Raw genomic sequence first — 19,201 nt, forward strand, 5'->3', positions numbered from 1 at the left:
GTCCATCCCTCTTGTCTTTGCTTCTGCCTTGTCTTCTTTTACGGTCCTCTCTGGCATCTTCCTCCTGCAGACTCCGTCCCTGTCCTTCTCACCCTTTTACCTGCTGCAGTTAATTCTTTTAGAACTGACTTCTTGGCCTTCAGGAGCTCTCAGTCCCAATCCTGCCCCTGGATGCGAGCTGACCCATGTCCCGACTGCTACACAAAGCCAACCCTTACTCCCCAGGAAAAGCACCAAGCTTCCAGACTGACACCACTCCCCTGCTGCGCTTCTTTCTGCTCTGAGTTCAAATCCACTCAGCTCAGCCTCTGCCCCCCTCGCCAACACGGGTCAGGTTTTCCAGTCTGTGCGCTTTTTTCATAGTTTTACTTTGACTGAATTCCTTATGCCTATCATGATTTATGTACATATCTGTCTATCCCGTTAGATTATAACTACACTGTACCATATTTGTCTTTCAGTTATTCCCAGGGCTTGGCCCAGAGCCTGGCACACAGCCGACTCTCAGTGTGTGTCGTATGAATGACTCTCAAACCGGCCCTTTTAAAGAAACACCAGCATTTTCTTTGTTATCATTTCTTTTTAAAAATTAGAATAAATAATGGGTTTCATTATGATATTTTCATGCATGCATATAATTACACCGTGGTCATATTCACTCTCCTATCACCTCCCACAACCTAGACAGACTCCTTCTTCCACCCAAGTCCCCTTTCTATTCTCCTGTTATATCTCTATACACTTAAATATACAATTTCTGCATATGAAAGGGAGTAATGTGATGTTCATGTCCCTCCTCCGGCCCCTCTTCGCTTCCTGTTCCCGCGTCTCCCCATCGGTCCCTTCATCCTCCTAGTAGCCACTGGTCCCTCTTCGACTTTCAGGCCACATATATAAATCTAGAAGCTCCTACAAGACAAGGCCTAGGCTATTTGTCTTGCTAAGTCTGAGAAGCCATCATTCTTAACATATCCTACCTTTTCTACTGGACTTCGAGTCCCTAAAAGGGAGAGCTGCTGTCTTGCTACTGACTAAGTATTTTCAAAGCTCTATCAACTGAATAAACAAAGCTGGGAAGGAGACATCCAATACATGGTGTGATAAAGATCGAGGGTTCTGTAGACAGACCTGGATCTGAATCACGGTGCTTCTGCTAGTTATACATTATGTGATCTCGGAAAGGCTTCCCACCGCTCTGCAGCTCTGGTTAGGTGTGATGACAGTACTGTCCCACCAAAAGCTCTGTGGGTATTCAGTGGAATGGATTATTAAAAACCTGAGAAGAGGGCTGGAGAGATGGATCGGTGGGTTAAAGGTGCCTGCCACCAAGTCTGACAAGCTGAGTTTGATCCCCAGATCCCACAAGAGAGAAGGAGAAAACAGAGCCAACTCTCAGAAGCGGTTGAGTTCCCCACCTCTCTGAGCACATGCACACCTGCATGCAAAACACTGTGTACTTTTTTAAAACCCCGACAAATGTTAATAACAGCTCCCCCCTCTGAGGACATTTTCTTCATCAGACACTGGCCTTTGTCTTCCGTTACTGTCAGGCCTCACTTCACAACCATGCCCCACTCTGAACAACATTTTAACCTCCTTCCTTTGTTTTACAGGTAAATTAAAAGTTTAAGTTACTCTTTAAAGTTATTTCTTTGTGTGTCTGTGTATATGTGTGTGAACATGTGTGTTTGGTGCCCTTGGAGGCCAGAGGAGGTCAATGAATCCCCTGGAGCTCAAGTTGTAGGCAATTGTAAATGAGACTGATGTGAGTGCTGAGGACTGAACTCAGTACTCTCCAAAAGCAGGCAGTACTCGTAACTGCTGAGCCGTCTCTCCAGCCCAACTTAAAAACTTATTTATTGTTGTTATGTATGTGCATGCATGGGCGAGTGAGCCCCACCACACACAAGGGGAGTCAGTGAGCACCTTTGTGGTGTCCGTTCTCTCCTTTGGCCTGTACTTGGGTTCAGGATTGAACTTTTGTGGCAAGCACCTTCACCCCCAAGCTGTCTCACTACCCCAAGTTACTTTTGAAGTCTAGTTCCTGCTTTTCTGTTTGTTTGTTGTTTTTGTTTTATTTTTTCAAGACATGGTTTCTCTGTAGCCCTGGCTGTCTTGGAACTCATTTTGTAGACCAGGCTGGCTTCGAACTCAGAGATCAGCCAGCCTCTACCTCCGGAGTGCTGGGATTAAAGGTGTGCGCCTTGACCACCACCTGGAAAAATTGAACTCTTGATTCTCCTTCCTCTACTCCCTGCATGCTGGGATTGCAGGTGTGTACTACCGCAACCATCCTTGTCCCAATATTTTTAAAATTACATTTAAATTTTTTATTTCTCTCTTTTCTTTCTTTTTCTTTTTTTCTTTTTTCTTTCTTTTTTTTTTTTTTTTTAGCAGATCTCAACTATGTAGCTCTGGCTTGTCCTGGAACTCACTATGTAGACCAGGCTATCCTCCAACTTACAAAGATCCACCTGCCTCTGCCTTCTGGGTACTGGGGTCAAGGTCTAGCTTAAATTTTATTTCTATTTGCATATAGTGGCACACGGAAGTCAGAGGACAATGGGGAGAGCTGGTTCTCTTCTTCTACCACATGGGTCTCCAGGATCAAACTCAGATCATCAGGTTGGCAGAAGCATCTTTATCTACTGAGACATCTCAACGGGCCTTTTCAACATGTTATACCAAGAATCTTGCTCTAGAATGGGACCATAAATGATAAGGTGGTGTGGCGTGGACATTGGGGAATTTAACTTTCAGCCAAGGACTCACCCAATGGTCTGGAACTTGGAGGACCTGGAGGAGTCTCAGACAGGGCCTATTGTCTGAGGACCAGGAGACTCCCAGGAGTTGGGTAGGAGCAAGGAAAAAAACTCCGAATCTGGATGGAAGGCCCTCTCCAGGGAGGAGCCCAGAGTTCCTGCCTGGCTCTTACTATAAAGGTGACTAATCACTTTGGTCCCCTCTGGTAATTGCAACCAGATGCTGCTGCTGGCTACGCTTCAGTCCCGACATGTTTAATTACTGGGACACAGAGTCTCTGGGTCCCCTGTGGCTCCTTCCCTCCCCCATTCCTGTCAGCAATATTAATGTCAAACCCAAGGTAGAGGATGGGAGCCTTGGGAAGCCACTGGCATGGAAATAATCTTTGCAGGCCCTTCCACTATGTAAAGCCTTTAACTTCTTTAAATATTTCCCCATCCATTATCTCATTGGCACCTCACAAAACATCCTTATAAAGCCAGTAAGCCCAAGTCTTACTGGACAAGCAAAGGGTGAACTGAAGAATAATAATCCCTTGTTTTATTCAAGCACTCAGGAAGTTTCAAAGGCATTTCATATTCCTTATGTTCTCTCAGCCTCCTGAGAGCTCAAGTCAGACCAGCACAGCGCAGTAGCTGAGAGATGGACTCAGGGATGGAACAGCACAGTTTGTGTCCCGGCTCGGCCACTTGCCAGTTGACTGGCCTTGAGTATTCATGCATTTATTTGCTTAATTATGAGCACTGGCTATATAGCAATGAACAAGACATCCAAGTCTGTGTTCAAATTCTGATGAAAGAGACAAATAAATGCACAGTTCAAGGGAATTCCAAGTGCTGTGTAGGAGACAAAACACTTGATATAGTATCTGTTCCAGTAAGGAGTGTCTCGGTGAAAGGTGGTGTTTCAGCAGAGACTGAGGTGCAAGGAGGCCTACTGAGGTCTGAGGGGTGGGGGATGATCATTCCAGATGGAGGGTGCAGCAAATGCCAAGGCCCCAAGGTAGGAATCTGCTGAGCACAAATGAGAAACCAAGGAAAGCTGGTGTTGCTAAAGCAGAGGGAGCCAGGGCAGGGGGTAGAGACGACTGAGTCACATGGGAGATCAAGTCAGACATGTCAGAACTATATCAGTGTGGCTTTGTAAGCCATGAACAGTGAGTTCGGTTTTATTTGTAGTGCATTGAAGAATCAAGCGTAGGATTACAAATATGAAACTACCAACCTTCAAATAAACCCCAGAGCCTCAATTTGCCAACTGTGTGATCTCAATTAAATGATTTTTTTTTAGCCCTTTTTGTTTAGGATTTATTTATTATGTATACAGTGTTCTGCCTGCATGTATGCCTGCACACCAGAAGAGGGCACCAGATCTCATTACAGATGGTTGTGAGCCACCATGTGGGTGCTGGGAATTGAACCAAGTCTTCTGGAAGAGCAGCCAGTGCTCTTAACTTCTGAGCCATCTCTCCAGCCCTCAAATTATTTAATCTCACTGTACCTCAGTTTAGTAATATTATATGACAATAATGATGATGGTGGTGATAATGATGATGATGATGATAATAATAATAAAATCTTTTGGGGGCTGGAGAAATGGCTCAGTGGTCAAGAATAGGTACTGCCGGGCGGTGGTGGCACACACCTTTAATCCCAGCACTTGGGAGGCAGAGCCAGGTAGATCTCTGTGAGTTCGAGGCCAGCCTGGTCTACCAAGTGAGTTCCAGGAAAGGCACCAAAACTACACAGAGAAACCCTGTCTCAAAAACAAAACAAAACAAAACGAACAACAACAAAAAAGAATAGGTACTGTCCTACCAAAGGACCTGAGTTCAGTTCCCAGCAACCACATGAGTGGCTCACAAGTACCTGTAACTCCAGCTCCAGAGGAATCTGACGCCCTTTTCTTGACTCCCCAGGCACGTTCATTTAAACATGGACACACCACATACACACACACACACACACACACACACACACACACACACACATATATATATATATATATATTAAGTATTTTTAAAAATGAAGTATGGCTGAACATGGTGATATATGCCTTTAATCCCAGCACTCAGGAGGCAGAGGCAGGTGGATCTCTGAGTTCAAGGCCAGCCTGGTCTACAGAGAAAGTACCATAACAGTCAGGGCTACACAGAGAAAACCTGTCTCAAAAACAAAAACAAAATAATAAAGGAAGGAAGGATGGAAGGAAGAAAAAGGAAAGAAGTGTGGTGTGTGGTATGGAGGTGCATGCCTGTAACATCTGGACTAGGTGTTTTTAGGTTCTTAGGCCTTTTTTTTTTTTTTTTTTTTTTTTTTTTTGAGACAGGGTTTCTTTGTGTAACAGCTCTGGCTGTCCTAGAGCTCTCTTTATAGACCAGGCTGACCTTGAACTCACAAAGATACACCTGTCTCTGCCTCCTGAGTGCTGGTATTAAAGGTGTGTGCCACCACCACCCAGCTCCAACCTCCTCTTAACTGTTTCTCAAAGAGATCTGGTGCCCTCTTCTGGCTTCCAAGGGCACTGCATGAAAGTATACATAGACTCTGTCTCTGTCTCTGTCTCTGTCTCTGTGTCTCTCTGTTTCTGTCTCTGTCTCTGTCTCTGTCTCTCTCTCTCTCTCTCTCTCACACACACACACATACACACACACACACACACACACACACACACACACACACACACACACACACATACACTTAAAAAAAGAAACAAAAAAAAATCATGTTGTCCTGGCATAGTGGTGTGAGACAAGAGGATCCCAAGCTGGAGGCCAGTCTATATAGTTGACACAACGTTTTAAAGAAAGACAGAAAATTCTACCCTCCAACCCCTCAATCAAAGCTCTTACCTCAGAGGTAACAGTTAGGGACCTGGAAACTTTCTAGTGTTTGTCTTTTGAGAAAGGGTATTGTGTACCCCAGGCTGGCCTCGGAGTCCTGGCTGGTCTTGAACAGGTTATCATGCTGCCCTTACTGCTGGGATTAATGGCAAGGCCACCATACTCAGCTTCTTGCCATTCTTGAGCTCAGAAACCTCAAATCCTTGCTGGATATTCCATTCCTACCATCCTCCTTCCAAGGAGAACACTGAGGTGGATTGTCCTTTGGGAGTAAGACACAATACAGGAGTTATCAACACCATGGACCAATAGCAGGGGCTCTAAGGAGAGCTCAGGTGCACTATATAGAGTGGGGCAGTCCCTTCTCATAGGTCTCAGAGGTGTACCTAGTTGAGGTGTACCCATTGTATAGGTCAGGGTACATGTCACCACTGGTAGCCCTGGCAACCCAGTCTGTGAACTTCCTTGGGGAGGTGAGAATGGTACCAGTCAGACTCTTGGAATCAGGGCACCTGTTGAGTCAGTTTATAGACTCACAGACAGGCTCTCCAGCAGGGATCCCAGAACCAACCATGAGGATAGAGACAGAGAGTGCTGTAGATAGGCACAGCCGGAGCACTGTGTGGTCTGGGATTTTAATGATTCAATCTCCCAAATCAGGCATAGTGATGTAAGCCTGTAATCCCAGCACTCGGGAAGCTGAGGCAGGAGGATCATGAGTTTAAGGTCAGCTTGGACTACATACTAAGACTTTGTCTAACACATAAAACAAACGGGCTGGTGAGATGGCTCGGTGGATAAAAGTGCATGCCACTTAGCAGGATGACTTAAATTCAATCCTCGGAACCACAAAAAGCTGGATGCAGCAGCTAGGGTATGTAATCCCAGCACTCCAGCAGAAAGATGGGAGGCGGAGACAGGGGAATCACTGACAAGCTCCCAGCCAGCAGCCTACAAAACACAGCACCGCAGCAGAAACATGAGAGACTCTGTCTCAGCAAGAATGAGAGAATGGACTCCAGAAAAGTTGTGTTCCGACCTCTAAATAAGCACCACAATATGCCCACACTTTCAATCCTGAACACATGTGCACAAATAAAATAATTTACAAATACACAAGGAGGTAAATTCTACCTTCCACATTGCATATAAGAACCCTAGTAGAGGGGCTGGAGAAATAGCTCAGAGGTTAAGAGCACTGGCTGCTCTTCCAGAGGTCCTGAGTTCAATTCCCAGCAGCCACATGGCGACTCACAACCATTTATAATGAGATCTGGTGCCCTCTTCTGGCCTGCAGGCATACCTACAGGCAGAACACTGTATACATTAAAAAGAAAAAAGAAAAGAAAAAAAAAGAACCCTAGGAGAAACAAACATAAAAATACCAAAAAAAAAAAAAAAAAAAAAAAAAACACAAGAACTCCAGGAGAGAGCAACAAGATAAAGGCACTTGCTGTCAAGCCTGACATCCTGAGTTCAATTCCTGGGACCCACATAAAAGGAGAGAACTAACTCCTGAAAATTGTCAATAAATAAATAAATGTAAAGCAAAACATAAAGCAAAACAAACTCCAAACCCCAAGAATCCCAGTTGATATGTAACAGATAAGAAGTTTAAGGACTTTATTAGCCGGGCGGTGGTGGTGCACGCCTTTAATCCCAGCACTTGGGAGGCAGAGGCAACCAGATCTCTGTGAGTTCGAGGGCAGCCTGGTCTGCAGAGTGAGATCCAGGATAGCTAGGGCTATATACTGAGATTCTATCTCAAAATTTTTTTTAAGCACAAGGTGATTTCCTAGGCTGGGGAGATGGCTCAGTAGACAGCAAACTTGTCACACAAGCATAAGACCATAGTTTGGATAACAAGAATTTACAGAAAGCCAGATGTGGCAGCACAAATGGTAATCCAAAAGCATCTACAGAAAAATAAGAGGCAGAGATGGGGGCGGGAGCGGGGTGACAGGAGACTCCCCAGAAGCTTGCAGGCCAGCTAGCCTGGCTTATGTAGTGATGAGCAAGAGACCCCGGCACAGAGCACAGAGAAGGAACTGACACCCAAGATTGTCCTCTGACCGCCACACCCATGCTGTGGCACAAAGCTGTGCTCACACCAGCACACACAGACACACACACATGCACATTTGAAAACAATCTTTTTAAAGATTTATTCATTTCTATTTTACATGGTCTGGTGTTTTGTCAGCACGTATGTCTGTGTGAGAGTGTCCGACCCCCTGGAACTGGATTTACAGACATTTGTGAGCTGTCATGTGGGTGCCGGGAACTGAACCCAGTCCCTCTGGACCAGTACTCTTAACTGCTGAGTCATCTCTCTCCAGCCCCAGAGGGAAAAAATTCCCCACAGAACTCAGTAAAAAATGCTCAGATGTTTCTAACAAGCTGACTCCAGTTGCTCTTCTATGATTATGCCTTACTTCGTCTTTGTGGTGCTGAGGTTGAACAGAGTGCCCTCCTGCTAAGCCACACTGCCACTGAGCTACTTGTTCTTAGCCTTGCACAGTCACCATTGCAGAAAAGACTGGGCAAGTGAAGCAAGACCCCTGATAGTAACAGACTTTATAAGCGGCTAATAAATATTCAAAGTTAGACTTGGCCAGCCGATGGTGGCGCATGTCTTTAACCCCAGCACTTGGGAAGCAGAGGCAAGCAGATCTCTGTGAGTTCGAGGCCAGCCAGGGCTACACAGAGAAACCCTGTCTTGAAAAGCCAAGAGAGAGAGAAAGAGAGAGAGAGAGAGAGAGAGAGAGAAGAGAAGAGAAGAGAAGAGAAGAGAAGAGAAGAGAAGAGAAGAGAAGAGAAGAGAAGAGAAGAGAAGAGAAGAGAAGAGAAAAGAGAAAAAGAAAGAAGCAAGGTTGGGTGAGTGCAGGGTCACTATTGGACCTGCACAGAATGCAAATTCCCCGAGATTCAATTTAGGATGTCAAGGGGAATTTGGTGAGGGAACTGGTGTCGGTTTTCCTCTAACTCATTCACTTTTTTTTTTCTCTCTCTCTCTCCTCTCTTTCCTCCTCCCTAGTCTGGCTACTGTGACTCTATGTCCAGTTTAATTTTATTTGATGTCCCAAATGTTCCTTGCACTTGCAAGATGCCCGAAGGCTGAGGTACCACTGTGTGCCTAGACAGTCTCTAGGGGACAATGTCACCCGCTTTTCCACATCAGGAACTGCACGTTCTGCTTTGGTCCAGGCAGTTCCCAGTGGTATCACTTCATTACATTTTCACTGAATCTCCAACAGGTTGCTAACACTGTGTTATTATCTGATAGGAAAACAAACAACTGCCTGATGAATGGATAAATTAGTGAGGACATGAATGCCTCCCCCTTTACAAAGGTTAACGATTACTGTTTGGTATTGATCTCCTACTTCATTGACCCCTTTATTGGTATATTTTGATAATCTAAAACCTACATCCACTTCCCAAAGTAGTTTGCTGATAGATCTTCTGTTTTAATTTTTGGTTTTTGAGACAGGGTCTCATGCTGTCCAGGCTGGCTTAGGAACTCTTTATATAGCTGAGAATGACTTTGAACTTCTGATATTCTTGTGTCTGCCTCAAAAATGCTGGAGTTACTGGCCTGTCCACCACGCCTACTTCTATCAGACCCAGGGCTTCACAAATGCCAGGCAAACTGTGCCACACCCCCAGCCCCTGCTGATGGGTTTTTATAACTTTTTTTTTTTTTAACTCTGAGGACAATTTGACTTATTCAATTCAATGGATACTTATTAGACAATTGTCAGACTATAAGAGAAACACTCAGGATAACTCACTCTCATAACTTCATGAACCTTAAATTTCATAGGGGAAAAGTATGAAAATGGTAAATCAACAAATAAAAAGTAGAATTACTATAAAAGAAGCAGAATCATGATGGGGAAACAGAGCAAATCTCAATTTTCAAAAATTATTTTATTAGAGCTTGTGTGTGTGCGTGCGTGCGTGCGTGCGTGCGTGCGTGCGTGTGTGTGTGTGTGTGTGTGTGTGTGTGTGTGTTCATGCATGTGCAGGTGTACATGTGCCTTGGCGTGTGTGCAGAGGTCAGAAGGCAACTTTTGGGAGTCAGTTCCCTTCTTCTGCCAGAGGCTCCTGGGATCTAACACGGGTGTTCAGGCTTGCACAGGCTTGCACTTTTACCCATCTCTGTTGGGGAATGTTGTTTTAAGGTGTGTTACTTTTGTTTATGTTGCATTTGTTTAACTCTGTGAAGCCGTGTACTGTGCCTGTCTAAAACACCTGATGGACTAATAAAGAACTGAATGGCCAATAGCAAGGCAGGAGAAAGGGTAGGCAGAGCTGGCAGGCAGAGAGAATAAATAGAGGAGAAAACTGGAGTGAGGAGATTGAGGAGGAGCCAGAGAATGGGAGGGCATCAGGGCCAGGCACCCAGCTACACAACCAGCAAGCCATGGAGTAAGAGTAAGACTTATGGACTGGAGAGATGGCTCAGAGGTTAAGAGCACTGCCTGCTCTTCCAAAGGTCCTGAGTTCAATTCCCAGCAACCACATGGTGGCTCACAACCATCTGTAATGAGATCTGATGCCCTCTTCTAGCCTGTGGGGATACGTACAGACAGAACAATGTATACATAATAAATAAATAAATCTTACCAAAAAAAAAGAGTAAGACTTACAGGAGAGACGGGAAAAGCCCAGAAGGCAAAAGGTAGACTAATGATAATTTAAGATAAGGAAAGCTGGCTAGAAACTAAGCCAAGCTAAGGCCGGACATTCATAAGTAATAATAAGCCTCTGTAAGTGAATTTATTTGGGAGCTGGGTGGTGGGTCCCCCAAAAGACCAAAAATCCCTAACAACACATCTCAGTAGAAAGCATGCTGAGGGAACCTTTAGAGATTGAGATGACCTTTAATCCCAGTAGAGGCAGGCAGACTCTGTGAGTTAGAGGCCAGCCTGGTCTATCCAGGGCTACATAGTAAAATCCTGTCTAAAGACATAAATAAATAATACCAGGTAAGCCGACAGCTAAAAGAAAGGTAAAAGAGCAGATTAGGAAGAGGACAAAATATGTAAAAAGGCCTAGAGGCAGAAAAGATCGGGATGTCTGACATTTAGGTTGGTTGGTTTTTCTTTGTTCCAAATACGGTAACAGAGAAACAGAGAACATCCTCGCACAGAGCTTGTGGAATTGTTTTCCCGGGCTGAGTCCTCACCACTGATTCTTTGCAGCTCCTTCTCTAGGGTCTGGAGATGTTTCTTCTTCCTGCTCTAGATAGCTTGTTTTTCAGAACCACTCACTTTTTTTGCTACTCCACCTCACCCCCAAAGTAACCATTCAAGGACCTGCAAGATAGCTCAGCAGATAAAGACATTTAAAGATAAAGACACAGAGCCGGATGACCTCAGCTTGCTCTCTGGAACCCACAGACTGAAAGGAGAGAACCAACTCCTGCAATGTCTTCTCTGGCCTTCACATGTGTGCATTCACACACATATACACACAAAAGAGGTGTGTTTTTAATTTAATGTAATAAATCAGGCTGAGATGGGCAGTGTGAGCACATGCCTTTAATCCCAGTATCCAGGAGGCAGAGGCAGGTGGATCCCAGAGTTTGAGGCCAGCCTGGACTACAGGGTGAGTTTCAGGACAGCCAGGGTTACCCAGAAAGACAAACAAACAAACAAAAAGGTTTTTATATAAGAGATCTAAATAGATGGCTCAGAGGATAAGAATGCTTGCTCCCCAAGCACGGACCTTAGTTCAGATCAAATCCCTCCAGTCCCATAAAAAGCTATGAGGTGCTGAACAAAGTACTCCATTCCCAAATTCCCTTTGTGTCTTAACTCTTTCTCCTCCCCACTCTCTGTTTTTCAAGACAGGCTTTCTCTGTGTAGCCCTGGCTGTCCTGGAACTCACTCTGTAGAGCTGGCCTCCAACTCAGAGATCTGCCTCTGCCTCTGCCTCTGCCTCCTCTGCCCCCTCTGCCTCCTGCCTCTGCCTCTCTGCCTCTGCCTCTCTGCCTCTCTGCCTCTGCCTCTGCCTCTGCCTCTGCCTCTGCCTCTGCCTCTGCCTCTGTCTCTGCCTCAGCCTCAGCCCCAGCCTCAGCCTCTGCCTCCGAGTGTTGTGTTAAGCATGCGCCATCATGACCCAGGTGACTGGTTCTCGTGTGTACACACAACCTATACACTGGTTCACTGAGCACTGGCTGAGTATCTGTTTTGTACCAGCCCTTGGATGGTTGCTAGATGCTAGATTGGATGCTAGAGTCAGAGATGTTCAAGAAGTTCCCTGTATCCTCATGGAGCTCAATCTCATGTAATACCCACAGAGCAAAATCATCTGTGGGTATTTGCAATAATGAGATTCCTGGCTTCACGCTTGGTGTACTGAATCTTCAGGGATGGAATCTAAGTTCCATTTCTTTGTTGTTGTTTTGTCTGTTTGTCCTCTGCCTGTGCTAAAACTAGAGATAACCAGACAACCAGGGTCAGACAAATGGAATTTCAACGCTAAGAAAATGTGTTAAGTGCTGGAGAGATGGATCAGCGGTTAAGAGCACTGGCTGCTTTTCCAGAGGTCCTGAGTTCAATTCCCAGCAACCACAAGGTGGCTCAAAACCATCTCCAGTGGATCTGATGCCCTCTTCTGGTATAAAGGTGTACATGCAGATCGAGCACTCATAAACATAAAACAAATGTTTAAAAAAACTTAAAAAGAAAAAGAAAAAGCGTTAATAATATATGTACAATATATTATGAAAATAACTCCCCTTTTACAGCGGAAAGTAGTCGTATAGAGGTAGTCATAACTGGACAAACTGTAGCCCTCCTGGCATGTAAAGCATTCAAAAAGTAATACTGTGCAAAGGCTTGTGGAGGACCGAGTATTCCAAAGGACACTAAGTTGTTTGTGGATGTTTTGTTGCCTGAGGCCGCGTGCAGGATCGGGAAAGACGGAAAGTTGAGACTATGAAGTAGTCGTTCGCCCAGATTCAATCGCAACTAAACGCTCACGCAGTTAACCACACTCGGCTTTGTGGGTGCCACAGTGCGCAGGTGCACCCAGGCCTTGGTTTTACGCATGCGCATTATTTAACTCTGAAGCCAGAGGCGGAAGATGGAGAGCGAGTGTTTCTTCTCCCCTCAGAACGTTCAGTGCTAGAACTCAGAGACTGTGGCTGTGTCCATTTTTGGAGCGCAAGCGTGTGTCTCACTCTAAGCCTCCTTTCCTTCTGGGTCGCTCTAAGAAGTTGGCTGCCAGTACCTAATATGGCGAAGGCCCCGCCTCCGCGCGCTGGCTCCCGGCGCTCGGCTCCGGGGGGGGGGGCGGCCCCCCACGAAAGGGCGGGAGTTCGGGGGGCGGGGCCTGGCCTGCAGGGTGCTGTGTAGCTTCTGCGGTTGCTGAGGAGCACTTCAGGAATCCCGGGACCCGGCGCTGGTGAGGTGGGTCGAGGGCAGGCGGGAGGTGCCGAGTGTAACGGTCCGAGGCCCAGAGCCCGCGCGCCCGCGGGGATCTCGCCATTTCCCGGGAGGAGCTCCGGGCCCGGAGAGGGGCTGGCACCCGTCCTAGGGGGTCCCGGCCTGCCCGCCTGCGCTCCCTGCTGCAGCCACGGCTCCGGAGAACTTCACACCAGGGTGGCCCACAGCCCGAGCCAGGGCTGGCCCGCTAAGACGCTGCGCTCCCTGCAGATCTCACTTCGTGCTCCCCCCAGAGCTTGCAGCCCCCTGTGCCCCCGCGGATCTGCCCCTTAAAAGTCCGGTCCCAGCCCGCTGCTCCATCCTCAGATTTCTCATTCTTCAGGATCCAACTCAAAGATCACTCCTTCACTTGTTCAAGATCTTTCTTAGAGGCCTGCTCCAGGCTCAGCTAATCTCGATTCTTGGTTTTTGAGATCTTTGCCCAAGTCAGTGTTCTTCCCCTCGCTCATGTTCTGGGCTTGTACATTTGAAGTCATGTCTTTTTTTCAACTCTATGTCCCATGATGATAGCAGTAAATAATAAAGTTACTGAATAGTTTCAAGATGACAGGTCTACTAAATGCATTACCTGCAGTGGCCCCTTGATGCACGCAGCGATCTATGATGTGGGTTCCATATGTCCACATTTTATGCCTGAAGAAATAAGCACTCATAAATCAAGTTCTACGATAACTAGAATCTGCCCCGTGTATATGATTGATGACTTAACCAGCTTGTCTTTGCGTTGCTGTTTATACATTAGCCTGTAAGATATGGTGGCCAGGGATACAATTCAAATTTTACTAAAAGGGCTTTTTTTAATTTTTATTTTATTTTTTGTAATGGGAATTGAACCCAGGGTCTTATTCATACTCGTCAGTGTTCTACCGCTGAACTAATCCCAAGCCCTCTTTTTACTTTTTTATTTGGAGACAAGGTCTTACCAATTAATTTACCAAGGCTAGATTTGAACTTGGTGTCCACTTGTCTTGGCCTCCCAAGAAACTGAGATTTCAGGTCTTGTGTGTCCAGGCCAGACCTTGAGAAAGCTTATAAAGGAGAATTGATGTTACCAAATTCATAGTAAGCATAACAAAAATCAAGGCCAGATCTGGGTTGTCCTATGGGTACACCTGCTCCTCGTGTTCTTCCAGGGACGGTCGACCTGGTTTTGCTCCTTTTACCTCAGAAAGCTTCAGGCCTGGATGCCATTATGTCATACCCCATTAGGAAATGCTCCACAGGGCTGTGGTTTCAGTTTCTGACTTTGACAGCTAATGAAATGAGCATAGAATTTGGCATCAGATTCGAATTTGGTTTCTACTTTGCCACGAACTAGTTGTGTGTGTGATGGGGGGGTTGTGCCGTGGTGTACACATGGAGGCCAGAAGACCGCTTGGGGGAGTTGGTGCTCCCTTCCACCTTCCTGTGGGACACACTCGAAGCATCCGGCCGCTTCTTACCTGCTAAGCCATGCTCCCTTTCCCCTTCCACTTAAAAAAATTGTTTTTAATTATGGGAGGAGGGCAGGCACACATGCATGCAGGGGTCAGAGGCTTAGAGCCAGGGCTGGAGTTAGAAGCCGCTGTTAGCAGCCTAGACTGGGTGATGAGAACTGATTTGGATCCTCCGCAAGAGCAATGTGGGCTCCTAACAGGAGAGCTACCTCTTTTACATGTCTGTATTTCGTGTTATTTTTCTTAGTTTTGTTGTTGTTGTTTTTAGACAAGGTCTCTCTGGGTAGCCCTGGCTGTCCTAGAACTCACTCTGTAGACCAGGCTGGCCTCCAACTCAGAGATCCACCTGCTTCTGCCTGCCGAGTGCTGGGATTAAAGACACGGGCCACGATGTCCAGCTTACACTAACATTTTTTGAATGCTAATTTTCCTTTGTTCTTTCTTTTTTTTTTCCTGCCTTAGGATTTTGTTATTTTTATTTTACATGTACGAGTGCTTTGCCTACATGTATGTATGTGCACCGTCTGTGTGCCAGGTGCCAGCAGAGTCAGAAGAGACCCTAGAACCTGCTGGAACTGGACTTGCAGATGGTTGTGAATCACTCTCATGAAAACAAAACCCAGCTCTTCTGCAAGAACAAGTGTTCCTAACCATGGGGCCCCAAATCTTAGTTTTCTTGATTTCATTGTAAAATGAGGACAGTAATTTTTTTGTTGTTGTTTTGGTTTTTCAAGACAGGGTTTCTCTGTGTAGCTTTGGAGTCTGTCCTGGAACTCACTCTGTAGCCCAGGCTGGCCTCAAACTCACAGAGATCTGCCTGCCTCTGTTTCCTGAGTGCTGGGATTAAAGGCATGCGCCACCACTGCCTGGCTGTTTTTGTTTTTTTGTGTTTGTTTGTTTGTTTGAAGACAAGGTTTCTCTGTGTCACAGCTCTGGCTGTCTTGGAACTCATTTTGTAGACCAGGCTGGTCTTGAACTCACAGAGATTCTCCTGCCTCTCCCCCTAAGTGCTGGGATAAAAGGCATGAGCCACCATGCCAGTTGAGACAGTAATCCTAATACCCCAATACCCCAAAGGTTTGTGTGTGTGTGTGTGTATGTGTGTGTGTGTGTGTGTGTGTGTGTGTGTGTGTGTGTGTGTTTGATAATGAAGGTTGCAGCTGATTATTGTAAGGGTGAAGCACTGTGCACACTTTTGCCTTATGAATGGTTATGGAACTGCCAACATTTTATAAAGCTATTGGTGTGCATAGGGATCATGTTACTTAATGGTATATATCAGCCAGTCAGATTTAATGGGCTCTTCATATATACCAGGTCTATTTTAGGAGCTTGAATACAACATTTAATAAAGTGATGTTAGCTGGGGTGGTGGTGCACATTTGTGATCTAAATACTTGGAAGGCAGAAACTGGATTCACAGGTTCTAGACCAGCCTAAGCCACCGAAGCAAGACACCATCTCAGACAAACATAAAACAGTATTTTTGTACTGGTGGGATTTACAGTTTGGTAAGTCGTTACACATAATAATTAGAGACAGATAGAAATGCCAGTGCATATGTCTAGAGTGATGGTACTTTACATGGTACAACTTACTAAAAAAAGTGACATTTGATCAGAAACCTGGTTAGAGCAAATCATGTGGCCCACAAATGAGTGTGGTTCTTGCTGTGTTCCAGTGCACATGGGGATTGCTGGCTATGTGGCTAGGGGAGAGGCAAAGGGGAGATGAAATAGGATTCATCCATTTGCCTAAGATGGGTCAATTAGGACTCTGTGGGCGATTATAAAGATTTTCTTTAGCTGTAGTTGGCTGTTATCTAGGATGTGGGGGTTTCTGTTTTGAGACAGAGTCTCTGTATGTAGCCCAGGCTGCATTTGAACTTACTACGTTGTCTATGGAAGACTCTAACTTGTAGCAGTCCTTCTGCTTCAGCCTCACAAGTGCTGGAATTTTAGGCATGTCCCACCACCATGCCTGGCTATTTATGTTTTATTTGTTTGTTTGTTTTGTGTGTGTGTGTGTGTGTGTGTGTGTGTGTGTGTGTGTGTGTGTGCTCACACGCGTGCACGCGCGCTGCAGTTCACAGGCAGAGGTTAGGGGACAGCTTTGATGAGGCAATTCTCTCTTTCCACTCTGGGTTCTGAGGACTGAACTCAGGCCATCAGGATGGCAGCAAGTGCTTTTACTCCCTGAGCTACCTCAACAGCCCTGTTCTTGTTTTAAAAGGACTAACTGTTCTGTTGAGAAAAAAGAAAACAAAATTCAGGAAGTACCACTAACACCTAGGAAGCTTCGGCCATACTCCAGCTACATTACTGTACAAGGAACGCTCCCAAGTTTACTTTTAAATAGCGGTTGTTTATTGTCTCACACCCTCGTGGATCAGACATTTGGAGCAGATTAGCTGGTGTTTCTGGCTTAAGAGGCTCAGGCAAGGCCAACAGCGATCTGAAGGTTTCCACCGGGCGCTGGAAGATCTGCTTCCAAGAGGCCTCACTCACAGGCTGTTGGCAGAGTCCCAATGCTTTCTCCTGGGCCTCCGCACAGGTACTTGTGTGTCCTCGGGATAGAGCAGGTATTTCTCCAGAGACATTGTGCAGAGAGAGTAAGCAAGCAACAAGCCCAAGAACCTTTTGTGACCTTGTCTCAGAAGACATTTCTACTTCAACATTTTTAAAAGATTTATTTTATTATGCGTATGGATGTTTTGCCTGCATGCATGTATGTATGTATGTATGTATGTATGTATGTGCACTACATGTATATCCTCAGAGGTCAGAGCCCCTGGAACTGGAGTTGCAGATGATTGTGAGCCACCATCTGGGGGCTGAGAACTGAATGCTGGTCCTCTGCAAGAGCATCAAGTGCTCTTAACTGCTGAGCCAACTGTCTGGAGCTAGTCATTTCTACGTTATTCCATACGACACTCAAAGAGAAAGTTTGGTTTCCCTTTTTTATTTTTAGACAGGATTTCATGCAACCAGGCTAACCTTGAATTCACTGAGTAACTGAAAATGACTTTTTTTTTTTTGAAGATGTATTTATTTATTATGTATGCAGTGTTCTGCCTGCATGTATTGCCTGCACTCCAGAAGAGGGCACCAGGTCTCATTATAGATGTTTGTGAGCCACCATGTGGTTGCTGGGAATTGAACTCATGACCTCTGGAAGAGCAGCCAGTGCTCTTAACCTCTGAGCCATCTTTCCAGCCCTGAAAATGACTTTTAAACACCAGATCCTTCTGCCTTGATCTCCTAAGTGCCCAAGCTGTAGGCCTGTGCCACCATGACCAATTTAGGCTCTCTTTAATTTTTGGTGGTGGTGGTGGTGATGATCATAGTTTGGTGAGGTTTTTTCTTTTCTTTTTCTGTTCATGTTTTATGTGTGTGGTGTATGTGCAAATGTGTATCTGTGTTCACTTGTGGGGGCAAAGATTAATGTTGGGTGTCTTCCTTGATCTCTTTCCACCTGATATGTTGAGTCAGGGTCTTGCACTTGAACTCAGAACTCTCCAGTTTGGCTGGTGGAGCTATTTGTGTGTGTTACTTAGGAAATAAGTGTAGAGAGATTCAAAGCTGAACCCTGGGGCCCTCAGTCTTTACATGTTGCAGAGGCAGGAGACCTTGGGTCACTGCCTTGTTGGTTAGTAGGTAGCCTGGTTGTTTAGAAGAGCCAGAAAAGCATATTTACATGTGCATTATTCTTTCAATCGTGAATGTTGGTATCTGTTTTTGAATTCTTGAAATGTTTATGGAACGGCAGCACACACCTATAATCACAACACTTGGGAGGTAGAGGCAGGAGACTTGGGAGTTTGAAGTCATCCTTAGCTACATACAAGTTCCAGGCCTGCCTGGGCTATGTGAAACTTGAACTAAAGAAAGAAGAAAAAGAAAGAAAGAACCTGCAGGCCACTAATTTATTACCTCAGGACTAAGGTTGTGAGGTCTGCCAGGAGCAGGGCCCACACAGGTCTCTTTAGTATGTATTACTGACAATTTACTAACGACCAAAATGAATTAGACAGCTCTTGCCTTTGAGGCACTCAGCATTGGTAGCAAAGACAGACAAATGCTGATGGTAAAATGTAACGTAGATAGCTGGATGGTGGTGGTGCAAACCCTTAAGCCTAGCTCTTGGGAGGCAGAGACAGGTGGATCTCAATGTTCAAGGCCAGCCTGGTCTACAAAGGACAGCCAGGGCTACTCAGAGAATCCCCAGAGAAAAAAAAGGAGAAAGGTAATGTAGACGTTAGAACACATATCTTTGAATATAGGTGAATGTGTATGTGAGCGAAAGACTGCGAGTGTGCGCAGGCGCACATATGCACACGTATAGCTGTAACAATTTGAAGTCTTGAAGGCTTCAGCTGGGTGGGCAGGATAGGAGGTAGACTGAATCATATGGATCGTATTTTGGTACATGGAAAAGGTTTGGGGTTCTAGAAACTTCTGCTTGTGCACATGCCAGACTGTATTAAATACTTTCGTGATTTCTTCCACAGGTTGCTGAGTCATGTCCCAGGCAGAGCGGTGCATGGCACAGCAGGGGTTCTTAGTTTAGTGCAGACTCCCAAAGGCACGCCTGGAAGCAGGAGCCCTGTGGCGTGCTCATCATAGCTCCTTTTTGAGGTTAGGGTCCATTCTGGTCTTTTCAAAGCTCTAAAGAGGGGACTGGAGAGATGGTCATTGGTT

The 19,201-nt window shown here is 45.6% G+C and overlaps 1 protein-coding gene across 6 annotated transcripts in view; it reads left to right on the forward strand.

Annotated features, from left to right (window-relative positions):
* Window positions 1–12,907: 12,907 nt before the first annotated feature.
* The window catches only part of Cep250 (centrosomal protein 250), a 46,393-nt gene continuing 40,099 nt past the window's right edge, over window positions 12,908–19,201 (forward strand). For 3 of the 6 annotated variants that reach the window (XM_076570992.1, XM_076570995.1, XM_076570996.1), the window contains exon 1: window positions 12,913–13,029. The gene's annotated coding sequence lies outside the window, so the exon portion shown is untranslated. Of the gene's footprint in view, window positions 13,030–19,011; window positions 19,139–19,201 lie in introns of all 6 variants that reach the window. The other 3 variants (XM_076570993.1, XM_006988261.4, XM_076570994.1) reach the window with 3 other exon arrangements.

Source organism: Peromyscus maniculatus, chromosome 4, assembly GCF_049852395.1.
Source record: "Peromyscus maniculatus bairdii isolate BWxNUB_F1_BW_parent chromosome 4, HU_Pman_BW_mat_3.1, whole genome shotgun sequence".
NCBI lineage: Eukaryota > Metazoa > Chordata > Mammalia > Rodentia > Cricetidae > Peromyscus > Peromyscus maniculatus.